This window comes from Vipera ursinii, assembly GCF_947247035.1.
Source record: "Vipera ursinii genome assembly, chromosome: 13".
NCBI lineage: Eukaryota > Metazoa > Chordata > Lepidosauria > Squamata > Viperidae > Vipera > Vipera ursinii.
In genome coordinates, this window is record NC_139526.1 from 4,676,623 (window position 1) to 4,695,081 (window position 18,459).

General features: G+C 50.1%; 1 protein-coding gene across 1 annotated transcript in view; it reads right to left on the reverse strand.

Annotated features, from left to right (window-relative positions):
* The window catches only part of ABAT (4-aminobutyrate aminotransferase), an 86,991-nt gene that overhangs the window by 65,584 nt on the left and 2,948 nt on the right, over positions 1-18,459 (reverse strand). The window lies entirely within an intron of this gene.

Sequence of the window (18,459 nt, forward strand, 5' to 3'; positions counted from 1 at the left end):
AGACATTTGTTAAGTGAGTTTTGCCCCATTTTACAACCTTTCGTGCCACAATTGTTAAAAGAATCACAGCAGTTGTTAACTTAGTAACCTGGTTGTGAAGTGAATCTGGCTTCCCCATTGACTTTGCTTCTTCAGAAGGTCCCAAAAGAGGATCACCTGACACCCCCCTCGACACTGCAACAGTCATAAATATGAATCAGTTGCCAAGCATCCAAATTTTGATCACATGATCGTGGGGATGCTGCAAAGGTCGTAAGTGTGAAAAAACAGTCATAAGTCGCATTTGTCAATGCCGTTGTAACTTTGAACAGTCACTAAATGAGTCATTGTAAGTCGAGGACTGTCTGTACTCAGTTTCGATGCAAACGAAGGCTTCAATTTCCTCCTCGCTGCTTCCTCTCTTCATGGCTGGCATTGAGATGGTACCTTTTTAACTGATTTATTTTCTATTTGTATCCCGACTTTATTGTTTTTACAAAGAATTCAAAGCGGAGAACTTATCCACCACATCTTTCTCCTCCTCCTATTTTCTCCACAACAACAACCTTATGAGGTGGGTTGGACTGAGAGAAAGTGACTTGGCCCAAAGTCAACCAGCCAGCTTTCGTGGCTAACATAGGACTTGAACTCACAATCTGATTCCTTAATCCCCTTTTCCCAGGGAAACTTAACTGCTTCCTTCTGGTTTCATGCAACAGCCTTTTGAGTGCCAGAGCAGCTTCCGCTATTAGATGGGGACCTGCAGCTGTGTCTCCCTTTTCAACTCTTCCTTATTGTTGTACCAGGCCTTTTTAAAAAATCTTTTTTTAATGTTCAAGAAATGCCCCTCCTTCACCTTTCAAACTTGATCAGTTATTGCAACCCTAGAATAGATGGGATGTGGGAAGATCTACATACAAATACCTGCGAAAACCTCAGAAAACAAATATGTGTGTGTGTGTGTGTGTGTATACTTGAGTATAAGCCGAATTTTTCAGCCCACTTTTTGGGCTGAAAAAATCCACTTCGGCTTATACTCCAGTCAACAAAAGAACTGTCCCTTCGTTCGGAACAGGCTGCTGAGAAAAGGGAGGGCTGGGCTCCGCACGGCTGCCTCAGCAGTTGGCGCGGCCGCGGGTCCGGCGTTCGCCCACTGAACAGCTGATGGGCGCGGGCGTGGCCAGGCTGTCCCCAGAGCTGGGCGGGTTCCACCGGCGTTCGGCGTTCGCCCGCCAAACAGCTGATGGGCGCGGGTGTGGCCGGGCTGTCCCCAGAGCCGGGCGGGTTCCACCGGCGTTCGGCGTTCGCCCGCTGAACAGCTGATGGGCGCGGGCGTGGCCGGGCTGTCCCCAGAGCCGGGCGGGTTCCACCGGCTGGGCTTCCCACGGCTGCCTCAGCAGTTGGCGCGCCCGCGGGTCCGGCGTTCGCCCGCCGAACAGCTGATGGGCGCAGGCGTGGCCGGGCTGTCCCCAGAGCCGGGCGGGTTCCACTGGCGTTCAGCGTTCGCCCGCCGAACAGCTGATGGGCGCGGGTGTGGCCAGGCTGTCCCCAGAGCCGGGCGGGTTCCACTGGCGTTCAGCGTTCGCCCGCCGAACAGCTGATGGGCGCAGGCGTGGCCAGGCTGTCCCCAGAGCCGGGCGGGTTCCACCGGCGTTCGGCGTTCACTCGCCGAACAGCTGATGGGCGCGGGCGTGGCCAGGCTGTCCCCAGAGCCGGGCAGGTTCCACTGGCGTTCGGCGTTCGCCCGCCGAACAGCTGATGGGCGCGGGCCTGGCCGGGCTGTCCCCAGAGCCGGGCGGGTTCCACCGGCATTCGGCGTTCGCCCGCCAAACAGCTGATGGGCGCAGGCGTGGCCAGGCTGTCCCCAGAGCCGGGCGGGTTCCACCGGCGTTCGGCGTTCACTCGCCGAACAGCTGATGGGCGCGGGCGTGGCCAGGCTGTCCCCAGAGCCGGGCAGGTTCCACCGGCGTTCGGCGTTCGCCCGCCGAACAGCTGATGGGCGCGGGCGTGGCCGGGCTGTCCCCAGAGCCGGGCGGGTTCCACCGGCGTTCGGCGTTCACTCGCCGAACAGCTGATGGGCGCGGGCGTGGCCAGGCTGTCCCCAGAGCCGGGCGGGTTCCACTGGCGTTGTGCGTTCGCCCGCCGAACAGCTGATGGGCGCAGGCGTGGCCAGGCTGTCCCCAGAGCCGGGCGGGTTCCACCGGCTGGGCTCCCCACGGCTGCCTCAGCAGTTGGCGCGCCCGCGGGTCCGGCGTTCGCCCGCTGAACAGCTGATGGGCGCGGGCGCAGCTGGGCCTTCTCTGATGCTGGGTAGTTGCCACCGGTCGTGCTCCCCCGATCCCCACTGTGTTGTTGAGCCCATAGGGCTTGACACCTGGCAGCACATCCCGCAGGGAAGGTCTGCTAGGGAGGCGGCAGTCAAGCGTTGTTTCCCTCCTCGTGCGTGTGTGTGTGTGTGTGTGTGTCAGACCCGCGGGAATGGCTGGCAAGGAAGCAGCATTCCCCCCCCTCCTGTGTGTCGGGCCCACGGGGCTTGACACACAGAGAAACGCAAATGCCGGACTGCCGCCACCTTTACTAGCCATTCCTGCGGGTCTGACACACACACACACACACACACACACACACACACACACGAGGGGGAGAAACAACGCTGGACTGCCGCCACCTCTGCCAGCCCTGCAAGCCTCTGCCGCTTCTCCAACGTGGAGATTTCCAGAGGTATTGGACTTCCAAGGAGACGCAGACTGCAGGGCAAGTCGGCCGAGTGCCTTGGCGACATTCCGGCAAGGCAAAAGGCACAAAGGGGGCAGGGGTCCCTCAGGCTGGCTGGGGAGGGGGAAAGCGCGTGCTCTCGGCTGGCTTAACCCAGTTCCATTTTGCAAGGCAAAAATGAGCCGGGAGAGGGAAGCAGGGAGGAGCTCTCCGCCCACCCTCTCTCCCGCCTTTCATTCCCCGCGTTGAACAGCGCGAGTACACATTGCAGAATTGTATTACACTAATCTGTCAAACTGTAATAAAATATTAAATTTACAATACTGCAGAATTGTTGGAAATTGCCATTGCTATGTTAAAACACTGGAAAACGTTATGGGAATCACTAGACTCTTGTCAGTTTTATTAGCTCCTTACAAATTCAAAGAAATTTGTATGTACTCACTTCACATAAAACATGATTAAAAAGTAAGCACGGATGATGATATGCCGGTATTTTTTTCCCCAGCTGTGTTACAACTCTGATCCACTATTCACTTGTACAAACCTCTTCATATCTCATACAAGAAACATTTAAAAATGAAAAAAGGACCAATGAGGAACAGTGAGAATTATGATTCACACACAAAGGTTTTCTTAGCAGTTATTACAGAAGTGTGCCGGGACGGGGGATTTCACAACAATTCGGTTTTGCAGAAAACTATTCCAGAAGAATACAAGTGCCATGTATTCTTCTAATAATAATAATATAAAGTTGGAAGGGACCTTTGAGGTCATCTAGTCCAACTCCCTGCTCAGGCAGGAAACCCTATACCATTTCAGGCAAATGGCTGTCCAGTCTCTTCTTAAAAACTTCCAGTGTTGGAGCATTCACCACTTCTGGAGGCAGGTTGTTCTGGAATTGTTTTCTGTCTCCACTCTAGCCTGCAAACCCGAATTGCTGTAAAATCCCCATCCCGGTCCTAATCAACGACTCTCAGCTTCCCGCTACCTGCCAAGCACAGACAAACCCTACGCCCTAGCTAGGCGATGTCAGATGGCTTGGGGGTTTGCTTCCGGTTGACGGCCGGAAGTGATTAGAAAGGGGGAGTCGCTGGTCTTGGTTCTTCCCGGTTCTGTCTCTCGCTTCTTTTCCCCGATTCGGCTTGTTTTCGCTGCCCAATGCACAGTGGCGTAGCGTGGGGGGTGCAGGGGGGGCCGGCCGCACCGGGTGCAACATCTGGGGGGGCGCGCTCGACGGCGCCGGGATCCGGCAGGGCGGAGGCACCAGAGCCCCAGCCGGGAAGGGCCTGACGCCCCACGGCGCGCCACACACACACACACACACACACACAAACATACAACCACACAGCGTGACTCCTCCTTCGGGCCGCTCCGCCTTCGCTCCGGCGCTGGACGGAAGCCTTCTCTCCCTCCTCCCCCCCCCACAAAGGAGAAGGCGGCTCCTGAGCGTGCACAGAGCGCGGCCCTCCTGCAAGCCCGGGGCTCCGCTGCGGAGGCTCTCCCAAGGCGCTCCCGGGGTTGCCAAAGGCGGGGGGGCGCGGCGGGGCTTGAAAGAGGGTGGATTTCCCGCGGGGGGAGGATCGCTGCAGCGTCTCTCCAGGGGTCCCTGCTCTGGAACGAAAGCTGCGTCGGTTGGTGCATGCAGACTTTGGGGGCGAGATGACGTGGTCGGGTGCGTGTGCGTGTGTGTGTGTGTTTGTGGGCGCGCCCGTGCTGTCTCTGTTCTGCAAAAGGCGCTTTTTTAAAAAAAATAAAAATAAAAATAAAAATAAATCCTGTCCTGCTGGAATGCAGAAAAGCAGCCCTCGCCCCCCCCCATTAAAAGCTTGAACTCTTCTTCTGCCTTCAATCTCAGTTTCTGGAGCGCGAACCGGATTAAAAGACAAGGATGCGTTCGATTGGCTCAAGAGTGTGTGAATTTGACCGGACCAGGTGCGGGGAAAACGAGCACTCAGATGCCGCCTTCCCCAAATTGGCCATAAACTGGGATTCGTTTCATGTCATTCAACCGGGGCTTCGTGAACGTGACAGAAACACACATTAACTGTGTCAAAACATTTCTCTCTCCAAACTCCCAAGCTACAGACTTTCCCTTTTATTTAAAGGGGGTTTGTTTGTTTGTTTTTTAAAAAAACTGTTTTATTTAATAAACAGCAGTTTATTTAAAGACCACATTCACACAGCACCCTAATGGCAAACCAAACGTATCATTGGGGTGACATGACAGCAAAGAATGGTGTGTGTGTGTGTGTGTGTGTGTCAGACCCGCAGGAATGGCTAGTAAAGGTGGCGGCAGTCCGGCATTTGCGTTTCTTTGTGTCAAGCCCCGTGGGCCCGACACACAGGAGGGGGGGAACGCCGCTTCCTTGCCAGCCATTCCCACGGGTCTGACACACACACACACACACACACACACACGCACGAGGAGGGAAACAACGCTTGACTGCCGCCTCCCTAGCAGACCTTCCCTGCGGGATGTGCTGCCAGGTGTCAAGCCCTATGGGCTCGACAACACAGTGGGGATTGGGGGAGCACGACCGGTAGCAACTACCCAGCATCAGAGAAGGCCCAGCTGCGCCCGCGCCCATCAGCTGTTCAGCGGGCGAACGCCGGACCCGCGGCCGCTCCAACTGCTGAGGCAGCCGTGGGGAGCCCAGCCGGTGGAACCCGCCCGGCTCTGGGGACAGCCCGGCCACGCCCGCGCCCATCAGCTGTTCGGCAGGCAAACGCCGAACGCCGGTGGAACCCGCCCGGCTCTGGGGACAGCCCGGCCACGCCCGCGCCCATCAGCTGTTCGGCGGGCGAACGCCCAACGCCGGTGGAACCCGCCCGGCTGTGGGGACAGCCCGGTCACGCCCGCGCCCATCAGCTGTTCGGCGGGCGAACGCCGAACGCCGGTGGAACCCGCCCGGCTCTGGGGACAGCCCGGCCACACCTGCGCCCATCAGCTGTTTGGCAGGCGAACGCCGAACGCCGGTGGAACCCGCCCGGCTCTGGGGACAGCCCGGCCACGCCTGCACCCATCAGCTGTTCGGCGGGCGAACGCCGGACCCGCGGCCGCGCCAACTGCTGAGGCAGCCGTGGGGAGCCCAGCCGGTGGAACCCGCCCGGCTCCAGAGACAGCCCGGCCACACCCACGCCCATCAGCTGTTCGGCGCGTGAACGCCCAACGCCGGTGGAACCCGCCCGGCTCTGGGGATAGCCCGGCCACGCCCGCGCCCATCAGCTGTTCGGCGGGCAAACGCCGAACACCGGTGGAATCCGCCCGGCTCTGGGGACAGCCCGGCCACGCCTGCGCCCATCAGCTGTTCGGCGGGCGAACGCCGGACCCGCGGCCGCGCCAACTGCTGAGGCAGCCGTGGGGAGCCCAGCCGGTGGAACCCGCCCGGCTCCGGAGACAGCCCGGCCATGCCCGCACCCATCAGCTGTTCGGCGGGCCAACGCCGGTGGAACCCGCCCGGCTCCGGGGACAGCCCGGCCACGCCCGCGCCCATCAGCTGGTCGGTGGGCGAACGCCGGACCCGCGGCCGCACCCACGGTCGGGGGCGAACGGGGGCGGCCATGAACGGCCACAGAGCACACGTGCCGGCAGGGATGGCTGGGAGAAGGCTGGAGACGGCTGCTGGTGGTCGCGCAGCTCCATCAGCTGAGAGGCGGCAAGAAACAGCCGCCGGCGGAGTCAACGAGCAGCTCGTTGTGGCACAGAATATAGATATGTTGCTAAGAAGGGGCCAAGCTTATACTTATACTCGGCTTATACTCGAGTCAATAACTTTTTCCAGTTTTTTGGGGTAAAATTAGGGGTCTCGGCTTATACTCGAGTCGGCTTATACTCAAGTATATACGGTAATTTTTTTTTGGATTGCTAACAAAGAATTAAAGGGAGACTGATATAGCTATTTCAAACTTATTTGTTCTCATCAGTCAGCCACACCCTTCTGAGATTCGAACCTGAGCTGATTGCACATTAGGCAATTGTTCTAACCCTTAGGCCACAGGCTCTTTCTCACTTTGTTAGCTGAGAAGCAAGGGATATATGTATTAAGTGTTTGTTAAGTATTTAGATAGATGATAGATAGATAGATAGATAGATAGATAGATAGATAGATAGATAGATAGAAAGATAAAGTGATATACATATTTAAAAATTCAACCAATTCTTTTGCCTTACTTGCTCACTAAAAGTAAATCATAAATCAATTTATTTATGGCCACACAATTTTTTTTACAGTTGCACTAAAACTCTCAGCCAAAATGATCCAAATGTGATGTCAGTTTTCAATCTGATAACTGAAGAACACATCCTCTTTTATCAGATGTTGAGAAACACTGAATTAAATGCTGCTGTAGAGGTAGCATTCTCTAGTCTAGACTAGTCTCTTCTTCCTGGTATGTTGAACAATAATTCCAATTATCCCCAGATGGTATGAACATTGGGCATTTTGTCAGAGTAAGGAGCTTTCACAAGGCAGAAGGGTTAATCTTCCTTAACTGCATTTGGTGGGAAAGTCAGAGCAAAAATATTGTGTGTGTTATATTAATGGAGGTAGTTAGGAGGCCGAATTCAAGAAGCTGCTTCTCCTTTCCTGCTCTAAAACTTGCAGAGATAATGAACCAATCAGAGGCTAAAGCATTACGGGATGCTTACAGACCTTGATTCCACAGTCCCTCAGTTCGACTGAATAATTGAATCAAGAAAAATCATTGACTTTTGACCAGACTTAAATCAGATACTATCTCCCTGCTTTTATTACAAAAAATGGAGTCCTAGGATTGCATTCACAAGATCACATGAGGTTCTAGTACCACTTTATAATGCCTTTGTAAGACCACATTTGGCATACCGCATCCAGCTTTGATCGCCATGATGTAAAAAAGATGTTGGAACTATGGAAAGAGTGCAGAGAAGAGCAACAAGGATGATTAGGGGGCTGGAGGCTGAAATATATGAAGAACAGCTGCAGGAATTGGGTATGTCTAGTCTAAAGAAAAGAAGGACTAGTGGAGGTTAGCAGTGTTCCAGTATTTTTGGGCTGCCAGAAGGAAGAGGGGTTCAACCTATTTTCCAAAGCATCAGAAAGCAAGACAAGAAACAATGGATGGAAACTGATCAAGGAAAGAAGCAACCTAGAACTAAGGAGAAATTACCTGAGAGTGAGGACAATTAACCATTGAAACAGCTTGCCTTCAGAAGTTGTGGGTGCCCCATCACTGGAGGTTTTAAGAAGAGACTGGACAGCCACTTGTCCAGAAAGATATAGTGTCTCTTGCCTTGGGGTTTCCAGAGAACAGAGGCCACAACAGGGAGGCAGAACAAGAAGCAACAGATGGAAAGTAATCAAGGAGAGAACCAACCTAGAAATAAGGAGGAATTTCTTGACGGGGAACAATGGAACGGCTCGCATCCAGAAGTAGTGGGTGCTCCATCACTGGAGGTTTTTAAGAATAAATTGGACAGCCATTTGTCTGAATTGGTCTAGGGCAGGGGTCAGCAACCTGAAACTGTGAAAGAGCCACTCGGAACCGGTTCCCTCATAAAAGGAAAAACTGGGAGCCGCAAAAAATGTGCGCATGTGTGTACATGCGCGAATGTGCAGAACAGGGTTTGACTGAAGAGTGGAGCCAAGGCGAGATATGCACCTACCCTGCATATTTGAATTGATTGGTTAAACTTTTTTAGTCCCACTTTTTTTTTGGACTGCACATGGCAGAGGACTGGGAGCCGCAGGAGACGGCTGAAAGAGCCGCATGCGGCTCCGGAGCCGCGGGTTGATTTTCTCCATCAACTCTGCTCCAAAACTGATAGGATCTGCTGTGTATTTCTGCAGCTTCTGCCTTCCAAAGTTATGGGTAATTCATCCATGGAGGTTTTTAAGGAGAGATTGGACAGCTATCCTGTCTGAAATGGTATAGGTCTCCTGCTTTAGGAGTGAGGTGGACTAGAAGACCTCCAAGGTCCCTTCCAACTCTTATTCTATTCTGTTCTTGTTCCTGTTCCTATTCCTACACCTGTTGTTCTCAATCTGTGGTTTGTGGACCCCTGGGGGGATCACAATGTAATCACAGGACTTCTGCAAAGGCTTGAAGAAATGTTATGATCTAAATCTTAAGTTAAGTCTTGGAGGTCCGTGGCCACAAAAGGTATTTAAAGAGGGTCTGTGGTGAAGAAAAGAGAACCACTGCTCTACTCTATTCTACTCTATTCCATTCCATTCCGTTCCGTTCCATCCCATCCACTCTGGCCCAAAACGGAGAGGATCTGCTCTGTATCTTTGCAGCTTCTGACTGAACCCTGCAGTCACGGCAGTGAAAGGGCAGAACCTCTGTGTGGTTGTCAGAGTCCTGAGATTTAATTGTTGGCATCTCTGCTTAAAAGGCTGGGATAAAAGGCCAGCAGTCCTCAGGGTAGCACTTGTCAATCAAGAGGAGGGGGGTGCTTCCCCAGTTTGCACTCATTGACTCTCGCTGATACTTCTCAGGTGGATCCCAATGGGATCCCCCCAGGGAAGAGCCATGCTCAAGGCAAGTGTGGGGGTTTATGCAATCAGTCCTCCTTTCTACCATCTCTATTATACGATTTCAGGCAGTTTTCATCCTTCAGCCAGGGGGTTGGGTGTTTGAGGGACTGCCTGTCTCCTGCAACATCTGCCCAGCTGAGGTTGGCGCCTTCCAGGTTCCTTCCATTAAACAATGTCCTCAATCAGGATCCTGGAAATGCACAACCTGCCTTCTGGAACAAGGTTCCCCTTCCCCGAGTTCTAGGTAGCCCGCCCTCTCTGTTGTTGCCTAGCAGAGCCATGAAGACCTGGACTTTCATCCAAGCCTTTGACAAGGGAGGGAGGGAGAGAGAGGGAGAGACACACAGAGAGAGATCCTGGCTTACTGCATGGGCCACTTTTTATCTTTATCGCCTTATTGATTATTGTAATATTAGGGGTGACATGATAGCAGTCTTCCAATATTTGAAGGGCTACCACAACGAAGAGGGGGTCAAGCTATTCTCCAAAGCACCAAAAGGCAGGACAAGAAACAATCGATGGAAACTAATCAAGGAGAAAAGCAACCTGGAATTAAGGAGAAACTTCCTGACTGTTAGAACAATTAACCAGTAGAAAAAATTGCCTTCAGAAGTTGTGGGTGCTTCACTACTGGAGGCTTTTAAGAAAAGACTGGACAGCCATTTGTCTGGTATGCTTTAGGGTCTCCTGCTTGAGCAGGGGGTTGGACTAGAAGACCTCCAAGGTCCCTTCAACTCTGTTTTATAACATAAGTATAACATAATTTCTAGGCTGCTTTTGAGTTGTTGAAAGTTAGGCAACATGTCCCGTTGCCTGGAGGCGGTCCAGGTCTGGATGGGGAGAAACAAGCTTTGTCTCAATCCTGCCAAGACTGAGTGGCTATGCATACCGGCATCTCGGATTAACCAGACTATTCCATCTTTAACGATGGGGAGTGAAGTGTTATCCCCCCGTTGATAGGGCTCGCAACTTGGGCATCCTCCTTGACTCCCGGCTCAATTTTGAAGATCACATAGGATCCGTGACCAGAGGGGCTTTTGCCCAGGTTCGCCTGGTGCGCCAGTTGCGACCCTATCTGGACCGAGATTCCCTACGCACAGTCACCGCACTTGTGACCTCCCAGTTGGACTACTGCAACGCTCTCTATATGAGGCTGCCCTCGAGGACCACTTGGAGGCTTCAGCTGGTGCAGAATGCTGCTGCGCGAGTTGTGATGGGGGTTTCCCGATACTCCCATGTAACACCTCTACTCCGCGAGCTACATTGGCTTCCGGTTGCCCTCCGGGTGAGATTCAAGGTGCTGGTGATGACCTATAAAGCCCTAAATGGCTTGGGTCCGGGATATTTGAGTGAATACCTACTGCCTACATCAAGCTCCCTTCGTCCTGTGCACTCCCACAGGGAGGGCCTTCTCAGGGTGCCGCTGGTAAAAGACTGCCGGTGGATAACACCCAGGGGGAGGGCCTTCTCAGTGGGTGCACCTGCCCTTTGGAACCAGCTGCCCGTGGAGCTTAGGACTGCCCCCGACCTTCGGTGATTCCGCCGGGACCTGAAGACCTGGCTCTTTGAGCTTTCCGGCCCAGGCTGAGAGGGTTTTTTTTTCCCCCTCAGGGATCAAATTTAATTATTTTAACTGTTTTTAACTCTTGTATTGTATTGATGTTTTTAAATACTTTGTAAACTGCCCTGAGTCCTACGGGAAAAGGGCGGTATATAAATTCAATAAACTTAACTTAAACATACAAGTTTATAAGTTATTACTGATACTCTTTGACTTACAACCGTTTATTTAGCAATCATATAGAGTTTCAAACAGCAATAAGACAAAGTGACTTGCAACCAGTTCTTGATTTACAACCGTTGCAGCGTCCCCCCAGTCATATGATCGAGATCTGGGCACTTGGCCACTGGCTTGCATTTATGCCAGTCGCAGCATCCCAGCATCACATGATCGCCACCTGCAACTGTCCCAGCTGCATTCCAGGATGCAAAGCCAGTGATGTCTCACTTAGCAACCATGGCAAAAATGTCATAAAATTGGGTCATTTTCCGGTCTCCATCTTGGCCATAAGACGAGGACTGCCTGCATGCTCATTAAACCTTCTATCCAGGATCTCAAGACCCAGCATATTGTATAAACCTAGCAATGCCTCCCAATCTGCATGCAATCCTGACCTCTCATTGCTTCCCCAGGAAGACCCTCGACGGCCCCTCTGTTCCAAAAGCCTCCATTATCCTCACATTACTGACCAGCACACCAGGCTGTGGCCATTAACAAGAGTCGTGCAGGAATTTATGAGCCCTGTCATATGCTCCCTTATGAAATGTGGGATCATGCCAACAACAGCTTACATGGCTGGGGAAACAGTTGCCAAAAACAGCTTTCTGCTGTTTTTCATACTCCAGAAGAACTCAGCAGCTGTTGGCAACATAATACCTGCTTGATAGAAAATCTATTTGGGGGCCATTAGTCAAGGTGGAGCACCCAGTGTTCAAGAGACTTCTTGGCTGTCATGGCGCTGCGGCTACAAAATTTGAGGGGAGCGGCTTGCTTCTTCCTGCTTTCCCCAATTGTGCTGTCAGATGTTGCGGCCACAATGACCAAAATCCCCTGCCAGCAAGGCTAGTGAAGCCTGCTATATCTGGACTTGGAAGGCTGTAAAAAGTTGACTAAGAACTTGATTGCAAGGCAGAAGCACTGCCCGAGCTCCGAAACCAGCAAATATATATATATATATACTGTATATCTTCACTGAAAGCATGGATGAGGCTTCGCCCCAAGAAATTTGGGCAAGGAATGAAGCACAAAGCAGAACCAATCAGAGCTTGAAATCATAGTTTTGCGCTCGCCAAGATACCCACTTCAGGGTAAAAAATATGGAGGTTTAAGCATGGTTAGAGAAACACACACAGGAGTTATTTGTTGCTCCAGACATCCATATCCCCAAAATAAAGATATGGCCGGGGGGGAGGCCAAAATTATAAGGACATCATTTATCTGGTTCTCCCCCAATATTTGCCTCCACTATTCTCCAGGTTTTTGTCTACCAAAGGCTAAATATCCTAAAGCAGACAAACCATTGCACACATACCATGCTCCTTTTCTGCCTTCTCTTGCTATTTTCTCTCCAAACCTCCTATTTCCCCTGTTGGATAATAGGAAGCAATGCCATTTTTATTTAGCAGGATTTTATACAGCCTGATGGTATATTTGAGAAGATGCCGGGTGCTTGATCTAAGGGTTCCGCCTTGCATTGTGCCAGCCAGTTGGGATCTTTCCATCTCTAAGTGTGTTCACCAGCCAGCTTGGTGAGCACCAGGGAAAGGTGTGTAGGTCAGGCACAACCCTAAGATATCACACTGTGGTTAAGAAGCTGGACTCTAGAGCAGGAAGCTTCAACCAAGCAGCCTGCTGGCAACTCTGGGGTCACTTGCAATCTCTCAGCCCAACTGACCTCAGAGGACAGTGGGTTGAGGTTGTCTGAGACTCCTTCCCCGCATTGCTTTATTCGCAGAAGGAAAACTGTGTGGAAAGCATGGATTAATTGATATCTGTTCTGACTTGCTAGCTTTCTTGCTTCCAGAGAAGACAGGCAGAAACAGGGCACACCTGAATAAAACCAGGAATAGAAGACACTCAGAGGCTTCCTTTTCATCACGGCTGCCATTCTTGGCCAGTGCTGAATAACAGCACCTACAGCAGTTGGCTTACAAGATCAAGAGCAAGGGCTAGGGTTAGGCTTTTGTGCAGAAACCGAAGCAACCAAGTCATGAGCAGAGTTGGATTGCTGATTTTAAGCCCCAAGTCTAAAATGAATTTCTCTCCCACTTGCTCCCAACATTAACTGCAAGGAAAAAACACCAAATCCATCTGTTTGCTCTCACTCTGGTGGTGTCATGTTACAATTGCCTCAAAGTCATCTCCTGCAACATCCCAGAAATTATTAACATCACAAAATGTATGTTCCCCTTAATCATGAAAAGATCCTTTACCTGGGCTAAGCAGAATTTCAACATGCTCTTAAAGGAAGACTAGCAGAAAGTAACTTCTATCTGTCTGTCTCCTCCAATTTTTCCCAAAAGCAGCAAGCTTCAAAATAACTTTGTCCCTTTAAAATGGAGAGACACAACATTCCATTGCTCATCATCTCACACAGACACAACCACCGATTCCTCTTTGAATGGATGGTACAGTCACCTAGAGTGCCCGACTTTGATTTCTGGACACAAATGAGGATCAACAGAGATACACACCAGAGGTCCCCAACCTTTTGAGCACCAGGGACCGGTTCTCTGGAGAAAGGTTTTTCTGTGGACCGGAGAATGTGTGGTTTTGTGTGCTGCCTGCATCCCACAGATGGGACTTTGCTTGTTTGTGTGGACCAGTTGCTGGCATGCTGCGGCCTGATACCAGTCCACGGACTGGGGGTTGGGGACCCCTGATGTAGACAACCTACATGAGCCTTGGTGGCGCAGTGGTTAGAATGCAGCACTGCAGGCTACTTCTGCTGACTGCCGGCTGCCTGCAGTTCGGCAGTTTGATTCTTACCAGCTCAGGGTTGACTCAGCCTTCCATCCTTCCACAGTCAATAAACTGAGGACCCAGATTAATGGGGGCAAGATGCTGACTTTGTAAAACACTTAAAGAGGACTGTAAAGCACTGTGAAGCGGTATATTAGTCTAAGTGCTATTGCTATTGCTATAGTATATACCATTTCTTCCTCCAATTTTATTCCCTAAGGAAGTCTGAGAGATTGCCTAAGGTCACCAGCCATTTTTTGTGGCTGACGATGGATGTCTCAAAGGTGCTCAATTGGGACTGTTTTTTCCTCAAGGAAAACCTTTTGCTTCTCATCCAAAAAGCTTCATCAGTTCTGTTTATTGTTACTGGGGATTCCCATCTATCGGTGGATGCGAACCTGGATCTCCCCAGTCTGAGCCCACCCCTTTCTGCTGCGGATTAGGCCTTGCACCCCAAAGCAGGAAGCCTGTCTTGCAAAATGAGTTTACATACAGCTAGTCCTCAACGTACCACCACAATAGAGCCCAAACTTTATGTTGCAAAGTAGGACAGTTAAGTGAATTTTGTCTGATTTTACCACCTCTCTTACCACAGGTGATAAGTGAATCACTGCAGTTGTTAAGTTAGTAACACAATTGTTAAGCAAATCTGGCTTCCCCACTACTTTGCTCATTAGAAAGTCACAAAAGGTAGTCACCCAACCCTAGGACACTGCAACTGTCACAAATATGAATTGGTTGTCACGCAACCAAATTTTGATCATAGGGGTGCCATAATGGCCGTAAATGTGAAAAATGGTCATAAGTTACTTTTTCAGTGCCACTGTAACTTTGGTCACTAAATGAGTGGTTGTAAATTGAGGACTACCTGTAATGGAAGTCAAGCTCCTCAAGCTGAGCATGAACCAAGAAGCATGTTGCGTGCAGTTCCATTGACCAGATTTAAGGCTAAGAAATAAACTTCCTTGGATGGAAACCCAGTAAACAAATCTCCTGCCCGCCTTCAGGAGATAGGGCGGGATATAAATCCCATCAATAAATAAATAAATTTCATTCGGGGTGGGGTGGGGTGGCGTGTGTGTGTGTTATGTGTTTTCATGAGTTCTCTTCTGCGAATGAAGTACTACCTGCTCTTTTCAATCAATCAATCAATCAGAATAGAACTGGAAGGGACCTTGGAGGTCTTCTAGTCCAACCCCCTGCACAAACAGGAGACCCTATATCATTTCAGACAAGTGGCTGTCCAGTCTTTTCTTGAAAACCTCCAGTGATGGAGCACCCACAACTGCAGAAGGGAAGCTGTTTCACTGATTAATTGTTCTCACTGTTAGGAAGTTTCTCCTTAATTCCAGGTTGCTTCTCTCCTCGATCGGTTTCCAACCATTGTTTCTTGTCTTGCCTTCTGGTGCTTTGGAGTATAATTTGACCCCCTCTTCTTTGTGGCCGCCCTTCAAATACTGGGATACTGCTATCATGTCCCACCCCCACACCCCAGTCCTTCTATTCTCTAGACTAGCCAAACCCAAATCCTGCAGCCGTTCATGTGTTTCTGTCTCCAGGCCTTTCATCATCCTAGCTGGCTGCTTTTCCTTTTCAACCTCAGTGAATTCTCAGACACCTGCCGCAACCCAGTTGTGACCCCTGTCTTGGCTCATTCAGGAAGCTCAGACAGGGACAGATGCAGCTTCTCCCTCCCAGATTGCACCTGGTGCAATCAATACTGTTCTTGGCCAACCCCCAGAATTGGTTCAGGCAGCAATTGCACAATCTTGACATCTTCAGCTTAATCATGACTAAGCAAAAAGAAGAGCAAAATTCATCATATTTCTTACATCATGGTACAGAGAGATCCGATGGAAGACATTGCTTACCGTGCAAAATCTCTCCCCGCTGCACTATCAGAGGCCCAGCTCTCAGGCCTCCCTCTAGCTAAGAAAAGGGGGAGATACGAACAGGGATGTTTTTGGTTCAAACCAGATAAAGGTGATTTAGCTGCAAGTACAAGTAGTCCTCGGCTTACAACCATCGTTTGAAGTGAAGATGGCCCTGAAAAAAGTTAAGACTGGTCCTCAGACTTACAATGCTTAGAGGATCCCTGCAGTCCTCTGATCAAAATTGGGGAGCTCAGCAACCGGCATGTACAGGTAGAATCAGAATCGAGCTGGAAGGGACCTTGGAGGTCTTCCAGTCCAGCCCCCTGCTCAAGCAGGAGACCCTACACCAGGGATCTTCAAACTTGGCCCTTTTATGACTTGTGGACTTCAACTCCCAGAATTCCTGAGGAATTCTGGGAGTTGAAGTCCACAAGTCATAAAAGGGCCAAGTTTGAAGACCCCTGCCCTACACGATTCCAGACAAGTGGTTGTCCAGTCTCTTCTTAAAAACCTTAAGTGATGGAGCACCAACAACGTCTGAAGGTAGTCCTCGACTTACAACCACAATTTATGTCATTGAACAAGACCTTTGTTAAGTGAACCTTGATCCATTTTGTGACTTTTCTTGCCACAGTTGTTAAGTGAATCGCTCCAGTTGATAAGTTAGTAACATGGTTGTTAAGTGAATCTGGCTTCCCCATTGACTTTGCTTGTCAGAAGGTCGCAAAAGGGGATCACGTGACCCTGGGACTTTGCGACCGCCATCAATATGAGTCAGTTGTCAAGAATCTGAATTTTCAGCACGTGAGCGTGGGGATGCTGCAACCGTTGAAGATATGAAAAACAGTCATAAGTCGCATTTGTCAATGCTGTTGTAACTTTTAACGGTCACTAAATGAACTGTTGTAAGTCGAGGACTGCCTGTATTTACAACAGTTGCAGCGTCCCAGGGTTACATGATGGCCATTTGCGACTGGGGTAATAAATTGAGGACAACCTGTACTCTTTTCTGCACTCACCCACAAAATCAGGACATTCATAAGGTCCCGTGAACTTTCTCTTGTTCTTTCAATTTACTGGAATGCACAAATTCCCCCATTCTAAGATGGCGGCGCCTGGAATGGCTGCGGCTGCATTGGCTCTTGAAGGCGAATAGTTTTGGGAGGGATAGTAAAGGGCTATAGGCCACATGATCAGGAAGATTTTAATGTGTTTGAGCAACATGGTGGAACTAAGGTAACACACGACATACGACCGACAATCTTTGCTGGCATGGCGAGTTTCTAGTTGTTTTGGAACTGTTGGTGAGACCGTTAAAAGTCGTTGGCACTGTTTGAATTTGTTCTACCAGCAGCAAGATCTGACTGCTGGCCTAGTGATGGATTGTATTGCAAATCAGGGCTGTTTCCAGAGGAGGCAGAGGAGGAGAGGACCTGGAGCTTATGGAGCAAAGGAACTGGATGAGGTTGTCGGCAGGCCCAGAGGAAGAGAAAGAGGCTTTTGGAGGAGTTGGTGGTGGCAACAGCGTGCTCCAGGGGCGAAAAGAAGCAAGGCCTCTTTAAGGAAAAGGTGGAAGTCAGGATCAGAAAAAGGAAAGAAGGCGAGGTTGTCAGAATACAAACTAACTTGAGGACTAATCCACATGAAGCCCCATTTCCATCTGTCCTCTTTGCCATCGTTCACTCCCTAGAGACTAAAATGGACAATGTGAAATTTGAGCAGGCCACGAACAAGGAGTATATATCGGAGGTGGTGACCCTTTGAGAGCTGTATGCAACGAAATTTCATTTTGATGTTTGCCGATTGGTGTACATTCAAAGTGACAATAAAGTTATCATCAATTTTAAAGGCCGGAAAAACCTTGCAGTGACAGCAGATTGACAGCTCCCTGTTGCAAACCTCGGAGGAAAAGAGAGGCTGGGAAAGGGGGGATGGGGTCGGATGGGGAATAACTCTACATAATTACAGGGTGGAGAGGTCCAAAGAAGTGGGGAACCATTACCAAATGGAGATTCCAGTGGAAAGGCAGGGAAAGAGGATGCATGAATATGAGATTTATGGTAATGGAAACACACTGTGTGTGTGTGTATGTGTGAATGTGTGAGGCAGGAGAGAAAGGAAGGCTAGAAAAAGGAAAGCAAAAGGAGGTGGGGACTTCTGCATGGCTAGAGAGAACCAAATTTGATAGCATCTTGTCATCAAGATGGATTGGGGATATTTAGGACAAGAGCAACTGGAATTCCAAAATTAATCCCTTCTCATGTAAATGAGGTTTGGGGATTCAGCTAGAAAGTGGAGCTTTCTCACTTCCCATGCCAGTCATCCAGATCTTCCTGCCAAACAGAACTGTCTGTACACATTTGGTCTGGAAATGATAAAGTAGAGGATGTTGGATTGAAATTGATCTGGTTGTGTAACACTTCTGCAGGAGGAGGAAACACTCAGGGACAGAGGGATGTTTACGTCTCAGCAATAGAATTTGGCATCCCTTAAGAAAGCTCCTAGTCCTCAATATCACCAAGTTAGGTCTGAGAGAACACAGAACATACTGTAGAATCATCACCCTGGGTGGGACGTCCGAGGTCTTCTAGTCCAAGCCCCTGCTTAAGGCTGGAGACTTTATACAATGGCAGGTCAAACGGGGGTATATCAACAGTTAAGCAGAAGCTGCACTTTTCTGGCCTTCCTGAAACTGATTGAAACAATCAGATTTGCATTACTTCTGTAAGTTTTTTGGGGGGAAATCTGGCATGGGATGACCCAGCAGAATCGAACAGCTCTATCATGCAGATACCATTCTAGGTTTAAAAAAAAGTGAACCTAATGTCTCCTTGACCTTTTGAGACAT